The 9,925-nt window shown below is 39.7% G+C and overlaps 1 pseudogene; it reads right to left on the bottom strand.

The window, feature by feature from the left end:
* Nucleotides 1–4,715: 4,715 nt before the first annotated feature.
* LOC112644586 (ER lumen protein-retaining receptor 1-like) lies at nt 4,716–5,368 on the bottom strand (annotated as a pseudogene).
* Between the last annotated feature and the right edge of the window lie 4,557 nt (nt 5,369–9,925).

Here is a 9,925-nt window from a genome sequence, read left to right on the forward strand (position 1 = left end):
GATTCCACACAAATCTTAAAATAATTTGTTGTAACTCTCTGAAGAAAGTCCATGGTATTTTGATAGGTATTGCATAAACGTGTAAATTGCCCTGGTAACATTGACATTTCACAGTATTAATTCTTCCAATCCATGAGCAGGGAATATTTTTCCATCTCTTTGTGTCTTCCTCAATTTCTTTCAGAAGTGTTCTATAGTTTTTAGGGTATAGATCCTTGACCTCTTTGGTTAGGTTTATTCCTAGGTATCTTATGCTTTTGGGTGCAATTGTGAATGGGATTGACTCCTTATTTTCTCTTTCTTCAGTCTCATAGTTAGTGTATAGAAATGCCACTGACTTCTGGGCATTGATTTTGTATCCTGCCACACTGCCAAATTGCTGTATGAGTTCTAGCAATCTTGGGGTGGAGTCTTTTGGGTTTTCTATGTCGAGTATCATGCCATCGGCAAAGAGGGAGAGTTTGACTTCTTTGCCAATTCGAATGCCTTTAATGTCTTTTTGTTGTCTGATTGCTGAGGCTAGGACTTCCAGTACTATGTTGAATAGCAGTGGTGAGAGTGGACCTCCCTGTCTTGTTCCTGATCTTAGGGGAAAGGCTCCCAGTGCTTCCCCATTTAGAATGATATTTGCTGTGGGCTTTTCATAGATGGCTTTTAGGATGTTGAGGAATGTTCCCTCTATCCCTACACTCTGACGAGTTTTGATCAGGAATGGATGCTGTATTTTGTCAAATGCTTTCTCTGCATCTAATGAGAGGATCATATGGTTCTTGGTTTTTCTCTTGCTGATATGATGAATCACATTGATTGTTTTACGAGTGTTGAACCAGCCTTGTTTCCTGGGATGAAATCCTACTTGGTCATGGTGAATAATTTTCTTAATGTACTGTTAGATCCTACTGGCTAGTATCTTGTTGAGAATTTTTGCATCCATGTTCATCAGGGATATTGGTCTATAATTCTCCTTTTTGGTGAGGTCTTTGTCTGGTTTGGGAATTAAGGTGACGCTGGCCTCATAGAACAAATTTGGAAGTACTCCATCTCTTTCTATCTTTCCAAACAGCTTTAGTAGAATAGGTATGGTTTCTTCTTTAAACGTTTGATAGAATTCCCCTGGGAAGCCATCTGGCCCTGGACTTTTGTGTCTTAGGAGGTTTTTGATGACTGCTTCAATTTCCTCCCTGGTTATTGGCTTGTTCAGGTTTTCTATTTCTTCCAGTTCTAGTTTTGGTAGTTTGTGGCTTTCCAGAAATGTGTCCATTTCTTCTAGATTGCCTAATTTATTGGCGTATAGCTGCTCATAATATGTTTTTAGATTCGTTTGTATTTCCTTGGTGTTGGTAGTGATCTCTCCTTTCTCATTCATGATTTTATTAATTTGAGTCTTCTCTCTCTTCTTTTTAATAAGGCTGGCTAATGGTTTATCTATCTTATTAATTCTTTCAAAGAACCAACTCCTGGTTTTGTTGATCTGTTCCACAGTTCTTCTGGTCTCGATTTCATTGAGTTCTGCTCGAATCTTTATTAACTCTCTTCTTCTGCTGGGTGTAGGATCTATTTGCTGTTTTTTCTCTAGCTCCTTTAGGTGTAAGGTTAGCTTTTGTATTTGAGTTCTTTCCAGTTTTCGGAGGGATGCTTGTATTCCGATGTATTTCCCCCTCAGAACTGCTTTTGCTGCATCCCAAAGATTTTGAATGGTTGTATCTTCATTCTCATTAGTTTCCATGAATCTTTTTAATTCTTCCTTAATTTCCTGGTTGACCCTTTCATCTTTTAGCAGGATGTTCCTTAACCGCCACGTGTTTGAAATCCTTCCAAACTTCTTGTTGTGATTTAGTTCTAATTTCAAGGCATTATGGTATGAGAATACGCAGGGGATGATACCAATCTTTTGGTATCAGTTCAGACCTGATTTGTGACCCAGTATGTGGTCTATTCTGGAGAAAGTTCCATGTGCACTTGAGAAGAATGTGTATTCAGTTGAGTTTGGATGTAAAGTTCTGTAGATATCTGTGAAATCCATCTGGTCCAGTGTATCATTTAAAGCTCTCGTTTCTTTGGAGATGTTGTGCTTAGAATACCTATCGAGTGTAGAAAGTGCTAGATTGAAGTCACCAAGTATAAGTGTATTATTATCTAAGTATGTCTTAACTTTGGTTATTAATTGATTGATATATTTGGCAGCTCCCACATTTGGGGCATATATATTGAAGATTGGTAAGTCCTCTTGTTGGATAGATCCTTTAAGTATGATATAGTGTCCCTCTTCATCTCTCACTACAGTCTTCGGGGTAAATTTTTGTTTATCTGATATGGCCTCCCCTGCTTTCTTTTGAGGACCATTTGAATGGTAAATGGTTTTCCAACCTTTTATTTTTAGGCTGTAGGTGTCCTTCTGTCTAAGATGAATCTCTTGTAGACAGCAAATAGGTGGGTCCTGCTTTTTTATCCAGTCTGACACCCTGTGCCTTTTGATGGGGTCATTAAGCCCATTCACGTTCAGAGTTACTATTGAAAGATATGAGCTTAGTGTCATCATGATAACTATTCAGTCCTTGTTTTTGTGGATTGTTCCACTGGACTTCTTCTTAAAGGGGAATTTTAAGAGTCCCCCTTAAAATTTCTTGCAGAGCTGGTTTGGACGTCACATATTCTTTCAGTTCCTGCCTGTCTTGGAAGGTCTTCATCTCTCCTTCCATTTTGAATGAGAGCCTTGCTGGATAAAGTATTCTTGGTTGCATGTTTTTCTCATTTAGGACCCTGGATATATCCTGCCAGCCCTTTCTGGCCTGCCAGGTCTCTGTGGAGAGGTCTGCTGTTACCCTAATACTCCCCCCATAAAAGTCAGGGATTTCTTGTCTCTTGCTGCTTTAAGGATCTTCTCTTTATCTTTGGAATTTGCAAGTTTAACTATTAAATGTTGAGGTGTTCAACGTTTTTTATTAATTTTAGGGGGGATCTCTCTATTTCCTGGATCTGAATGCCTGTTTCCCTTCCCAGATTAGGAAAATTTTCAGCTATGATTTGTTCAAATACATATTCTGGCCCTCTGTCCCTTTTGGCGCCCTTGGGAACCCCAATTAAATGTAGGTTTTTCTTCCTCAGGCTGTCATTTATTTCCCTTATTCTAATCTCATGGTCTTTTGTTTGTCTCTTTTTTCCTCAGTTTCCCTCTTTGCCATCAACTTGTCTTCTATGTCACTCCCTGGTTCTTCCACCTCGTTAACCCTCCTCGTTAGGACTTCTAGTTTAGATTGCATCTCATTTAATTGATTTTAAATTTCTGCCTGATTAGATCTAAATTCTGCAGTCATGAAGTCTCTTGAGTCCTTTATGCTTTTTTGTAGAGCCACCAGTAGCTTTATAATAGTGCTTCTGAAAAAAAAAATAGTGCTTCTGAATTGGCTTTCTGACATTGAATTGTAATCCAAATTTTGTAATTCTGTGGGAGAGAGGACTGTTTCTGATTCTTTCTTTTGAGGTGAGGTTTTCCTTCTAGTCATTTTGCTCAGTGCAGAGTGGCCAAAAACAAGTTGTATTGGGAAAAGGAGAAAAAGAGAGGAGAGAAAGAAGGAAAGAAAAGAGAAAAAGAAAAAAGAGAAAAGGAAGAAAAAAGAAGAAAAAGATAAAGAAAAGGAAAGAAAGCGGGGAAAAGGGTGGGGGAAGCAAACAAAAAGCAAAAAGCAAACAAACAAACAAACAAAACACCGGGGAGTATCTTCTGATTCTGTATACTTTAAGTCCCTTGATTCCGGGCAGCCCGGGTGGCGCAGCGGTTAGCGCCACCTTCAGCCCGGGGGTGTGATTCTGGAGACCCGGGTTTGAGTCCCGCTTCAGGCTCCCTGCATGGAGCCTGCTTCTTTCTCTGCCTGTGTCTCTGCCTCTCTTTTGCTCTCTCTGAATTAATTAATAAATATATATATATATAAAAGTCCCTTGACTTCCCCTGGAACTTGTCTGTCTAGCTGGTCTTCTGGCGGAGGGGCCTGTTGTGCTCATTTTCAGGTGTTAGCACTTGTGGGAGCTGCTCAGCCCCCTGCCTGGTGCAGGGCTCAGTGAGTAATGTTTATCCTGTTTATCCTGTGAGGGCCACCATGATGCTCAGTGGGGGTTGTTTACCCCGTGAGGCCCCTGGAAGAACAACCACAGTGGCGGGGCCAGCTCTGGAGCCCTGGATTCAGCTCCCGCAGTAACTACAGAGCTCTCCGTCTGCAGTCTCCCCATTCCTGAACTTTGAGGGGGGTTTGGTGGGGGAGGCTGTGTTCATGGCTATGGTGGGAGGTCAGACAGGTGAGTGTCTGCAGATTTAGTGTTTGGCAACTGGCGAGGCTGGGAGGCTGGAGGGTAGGATCTGGGTGAGCCGCTTGGAGGAGGGCAAAGATATGTGACCCTGCCCCATGGGACACTCAAAAACAGTTTATAAAAATTGGGGGCCAGAGAGTAGAAGAGAACGGAGTCATCAGAATTGAAAACTAAACAGTGGAAAGATTTTTCTTTTCTAAAAGGCAAAAAACTACAAACACCCCAGGTCCTGAGCTCCCCAAGACTTGGGTCCTCCACCACCCCCCTGAAGCCTGGCAGGAGGGGGGCTGGGGAGTGCGGAGAGGTTGGGTCTTTAAAAAGTCACCCCTGGACAGGAAGGGAAGGCTCTTGTCTTTCGCTGTCTTCCTCTGCGTCTCTCGGGCTGCTGAGGAGAGGGATGGCCGAGCCCAGGGCTACGCCGGCAAACTCAGCTTCTTCCCCTTCAGGACTTTGGTGATGTAGAGGTAGAAGAAATCGCAGTAGAGGACAGTCTGGACTAGGCCTGCTACGATGGCAATGAGGTCGAAGAAGCCCTCGAAGTGGTAGCGCCAGATCCAGTTGCAGAGATAAAGCGTGCGGTAGACGCCCAGAGCAAACAGGTAGTGGCTGGTGATGGTCTCTGCCTTCCCCGTCTTGCTCACCGTGAACAGCTGTGGCAGGATGGCTACCGACTCCAGGTAGATGGAGAAGGTCCAGAGGATCTCTAGAGGGTAAAGTCATGGTTGACCAGGAATGCCAGGATGGCCGTGGGAACAACGAGGAACTCCACTCGGAATGTGTCATGGTTCCCATCATAAGTGGCTTTGAACTTGCTGTAAATCATCCAGACTGTGGTGAAGGAACAGGCAATGTAGACCACCTTCATGTACGTGTTGTACAGTGAGATGTAGTTGGTGAGGAGGTCCAGGTACCGGGCAGTGAACACCACAGCAAACAGGACCTGGCTCTTCCCTGAAATCCCGGCACAAGAGCGGGACTTCCAGATTTTAAGCAGTAGCAAGATGATGGCTAGGAGGTGGGAGAGGTCTCCCAGGAATCAGAAGAGATTCATGCTTTGGGGGGGTCTGGCAGGGCTGGGCTGGTGGAAGGTAGGCTGGGCTGGTTTGCCCCCCGGGGCTGATGTTCTGGCCGGGTGGCTGGGCTCAAGTGGGCTCCATTCCGGGGAGGGGGCTCTGGGAGGGGGAGCCGAGGCCGGAGCTGGTCACTCATTGTGGGTTTTTAAAAAAGATTTTATTTATTTGAGAGAGAGAGACAATCTTTGTCCACAATGATAGTGAGAGAGAGAGAGAGAGAGGGAGAGAGAGAGAGAGAGTGAGAGAACATGAGCAGGGAGGAGAGGGAGCCCAGTGCAGGGTTTGATCATGCCCTGAGCCAAAGGCAGATGCTTTACTGACTGAGTCATGCAGGTATTTATTCCTCTTGTGGTTTTAATTTGCATTTTCCTGATGATGAGTGATGTTGAGCATCTTTTCATATGTCTGTTGGCCATCTGTGTGTCTTCTCTGGGAAAATGGCTATTCAGGTCCTCTGCCTAACTTTAATTGGATTATTTGACTTTTGTTGCTTAGTCTTTATATATTTAGGATATTAACCTCTTTTTGAATATGCCATTTGCAAATGCATTCTCCCAGTTCACTAGGTTGCTTTCTTGTTTTGTTGATAGTTTTCTTCAGTGTACAAAAATTTTTTATTTTGAGGTAGTTCCAATAGTTTAATTTTGCTTTTGTTTCCCTTGCCTTAGGACATATGTCTAGAAAACTGTCTCTACAGCTGATGTCAAAGAAATTACTGCCTAAACTGTTTTCTAGGAATTTTATGATTTCAGGTCTCACAGTTAGGTCTTTAATTTATTTTGAGGGTTTTTTTTTTGGGGGGGGTATTCTGTGTATTTTGGTGTGAGAAAGTCATCCAGTTTTATTTTTTTGTTTGTAGCTGTCCAGTTTTCCCTGCACAATTTATTGAAGAGACTGCCTTTTCCCCATTGTATAGTCTTGCCTCCTTTTTCATAGATTTTTTAAAATTTTTTTAAATTTTTATTTATTTATGATAGTCACAGAGAGAGAGAGAGAGGCAGAGACACAGGCAGAAGGAGAAGCAGGCTCCATGCACCGGGAGCCCGATGTGGGATTCGATCCCGGGTCTCCAGGATCGCGCCCTTGGGCCAAAGGCAGGCGCCAAACCGCTGCGCCACCCAGGGATCCCTCCTTTTTCATAGATTAATTGACCATTAAATATGGGTTTATTTCTGGGATCTGTTCAGTTCTATTGATCTATGTATCTATTTTCTTGTATTAATACTGTACTATTTTGAATATTATAGCTTTGTAGTATATCTTGAAATATGGAATTGTGATACCTCCAGCTTTGTTCTTCTTTCTCATGATTGCTTTGACTATTCAGGGTCTTTTGTGATCCCATGCAAATTTTAGTATTATTTGTTCTAGTTCTGTGAAAAATGCTGTTGATATTTCAATAAGGATTGCGTTGAAACTGTAGATTGCTCTGGGTAGTGTGGGCATTTTAACAATTCTTCCAATCCATGAACGTGGAATATCTTTCCATTTGTTTGTGTCATCTTTAATTTTTTTATCAATATTTTATAGTTTTCAGAGTATAGGTCTTTCACCCCCTTGGTTAAGTTTATTCCTAGGTATTTTATTCTTTTGGTGCAATTGTAAATAGCATTGTTTTCTTAATTTCCCCATTACTTCAAATTAGTGTTTGGGAACACTACTAATTTCTGGGTATTAATTTTGTATCCTGGAGCTTTACTGAATTCATTTGTTACTTCTTTTTTTTTGGTGGAGTGATTATTCTTTTTAATTTTTTAAAAAAAATTTTGTGATTAGTTTTTTAAATGTATAGTATCATCTCATCTGCAAATAGTAACATTACAACTTTTTCCTCACCAATATATATGACTCTTTCTTGTCTGATTGCTGTGGCTAAGACTGCCAATACTATGATGAATAAAAGTGGTGAGAATAGATATGTTTGTCTTGTTCCTGATCTCAGAGGGAAAGCTGTGTTTTTCACCTTTAAGTATGATGTTAACCGTGGATTTTTCATATATGGCCTTTATTTTGTTGAGGTATATTCCTTCTAAATTCACTCTGTTGAGAATTTTTATAATGAATTAACCCTGAATTTTATCATGTCTTTTCTGCATCTATTGAGATAATAATTTGATTTTTTTTAATAATTTGATTTTTATCCTTTGTTTTGTTGTTGTGCTGTATCATGTTGACTTATTTGTGAATATTGAACTGTTCTTACATCCCTGGTATAATTCCCAGTTGATCATGGCGAATGATTCTTTAAATGTGTTGTTGAATGCAGTTTGCTAATATTTTGTTAAGGACTTTTGCATCTCTGTCCATCAGGGATATTGGTCTATAGTTTTCTTTTTTGTGTAGTGTCTTCATCTGGTTTTGGTATGAAGGATTGCTGGCCTTGTAGAATATATTTGGATGATTTCCTTCTTCTATTTTTCGGAATAGTTTGAAGAGAATAAGTATTAACTCTCATTGACATGTTTGGTAGAATTTGCCTGTGAATCCATCTGGTCCTGGATTTTATTTTATTGGTAGTTAATTGATTGCTTTTAGATTTATTTATTTAAGTAATCTCTACACCCAACATGGGGCTTAAACTCACAACTCTGAGATTGTGGAGAAGCCTACTTTTCTGACTGAGCCAGCTAGGCATGCCAATAATTGATTATTGACTCAGTTTTGTTCCTGGTAATTGGTCTGTTTTGATATTCTATTTATTCCTGATTCAGTTTTGGAAGATTTTGTGTTTCCAGGAATCTATCCATTTCTTCTAGGCTGTCCAATTTCTTGGTGTATAATTTTTCATAGCAATCTCATAATCCTTTGTATTCCTGTAGTGTCAGTTGTGACTTTTCCTTGCTCATTTCTGGTTATTTGGATCCTTCCTTTTTATTTCATGAGTCCAGTTAAGGCTAAGGGTTTATCAATTTTGTTTATTTTTTCTAAGGAATAGTTCTTGGTTTCTTTCTTTCTTTCTTTCTTTCTTTCTTTCTTTCTTTCTTTCTTTCCTTCCTTCCTTCTTTCTTTTCTTTTTTCTTTCTTCCTTCCTTCTTTCTTTCTTTCTTTCTTTCTTTCTTTCTTTCTTTCTTTCTTTCTTTCTTTCTTTCTTTCTTTCTCTTTCCTTTTCTTTCTTTTTTCCTTCTCCTTCTCCATCTCCATCTCCATCTCCTTCCGTCTTCACCTCTATGTCATTTATTTCTGCTCTGATCTTTACTTCCTTCCTTCTCATCACCCTGGGCTTTGTTTTTCATTCTCTTTTTCTTTTTAGTGTAATATTAGATTTCTTCTTTGAGCTTTTTCTTGTTTATTGAGATAGACCTGTATCACTGTATATTTCCCTCTTAGAACTACTTTCACTGCATCCCAAAGATTTTGGACATTGTGGTTTCATTTTCATTTGTCTCCATGTATTTTTTTATTTCTTAATTTTTTTTTTCTTCATTGACCTATTGGTTACTTGGTATAATGTTGTTTGGCCTCTACATGTTTGTTTGTGTTTTCTCCTTTTTTTTTCTTGTGATTTCTAGTTTCATATAGCTGTGTTGGAAAAGATGCATGGTATGACTGAAGTCCCCTTAAATTTATTGAGACTTGTTTTGTGGCCTAACATGTAACTTATTCTAGAAAATGTTCATGTGCACTTAAAAAGAATGTGCTGATTCTGTTGATTTTGGATGGAATGTTGTATATATGTCCATCTGGTCTCTTATACCCATCCAGTCAAATATGTCATTCAGACATTGTTTTCTTATTGATTTACTGCCTGAATGATCTATCTATTGATGTAAGTGGGGTATTAAAATCCTACAATTATTGTATTACCATCAATTTCTCTTTTTATTTTTGTTAATACTTGCTTTGTGTATTTAGGTTCTAAATACATCTAAACAAAGATGTTGGGTGCACCCAATGTAGATATTTCCAATTGCTATCTCTTCTTATTAGATTGATTCCTATATCATTATGTAATGTCCTTGTTTGTCTATTGTTACAGTCTTTGCTTTGAAATCTATTTTGTCTGATATAAGTATTGCTACCCTGGATATTTCTTTGCTTCCATTGCATGGTAATGTTTTTTTTTTCATCCTTTCACTTTCAGTCTGCATGTATCATTAGGTCTGAGGAGAGTCTCTTGTAGGCAGTATGTATGTACATATGTATGTATGCATCTGACATTGGCTGAAAGAGAATTTTTTATTACTTTTATATACAGAAAATTTAACAGCATATACTTAGTTCAGTATGGTGGCCAGTTCTTTAGCCTTTACCTTTTCCGACTTGGCAATGTGATCCACTGATTTGAATCCAGAGTGTTGCTTCCTAAGTGACAGCAGATCTCTTCATATCTGTCATTGTAAATGGTCTTGATAGATTCCACCAGTTTAGCCAGAGCTCCTTTGTCTTCCAAGTCAAGCTGTGTGAAGGCATAATGGTGAAGGTCTTCCTGTGGATCAAGCCTTGCCTTCTCCTTGATAATGAGTAAGGAACCCCCATCCTACAACGCAGGGCAACCAGCTCAATGGATCCACATCATGTGCAATCATTACCAGCTGAGCCTTCTCATCTAC

The sequence above is a fragment of the Canis lupus genome, chromosome 1 (assembly GCF_003254725.2).
Source record: "Canis lupus dingo isolate Sandy chromosome 1, ASM325472v2, whole genome shotgun sequence".
Lineage (NCBI taxonomy): Eukaryota > Metazoa > Chordata > Mammalia > Carnivora > Canidae > Canis > Canis lupus.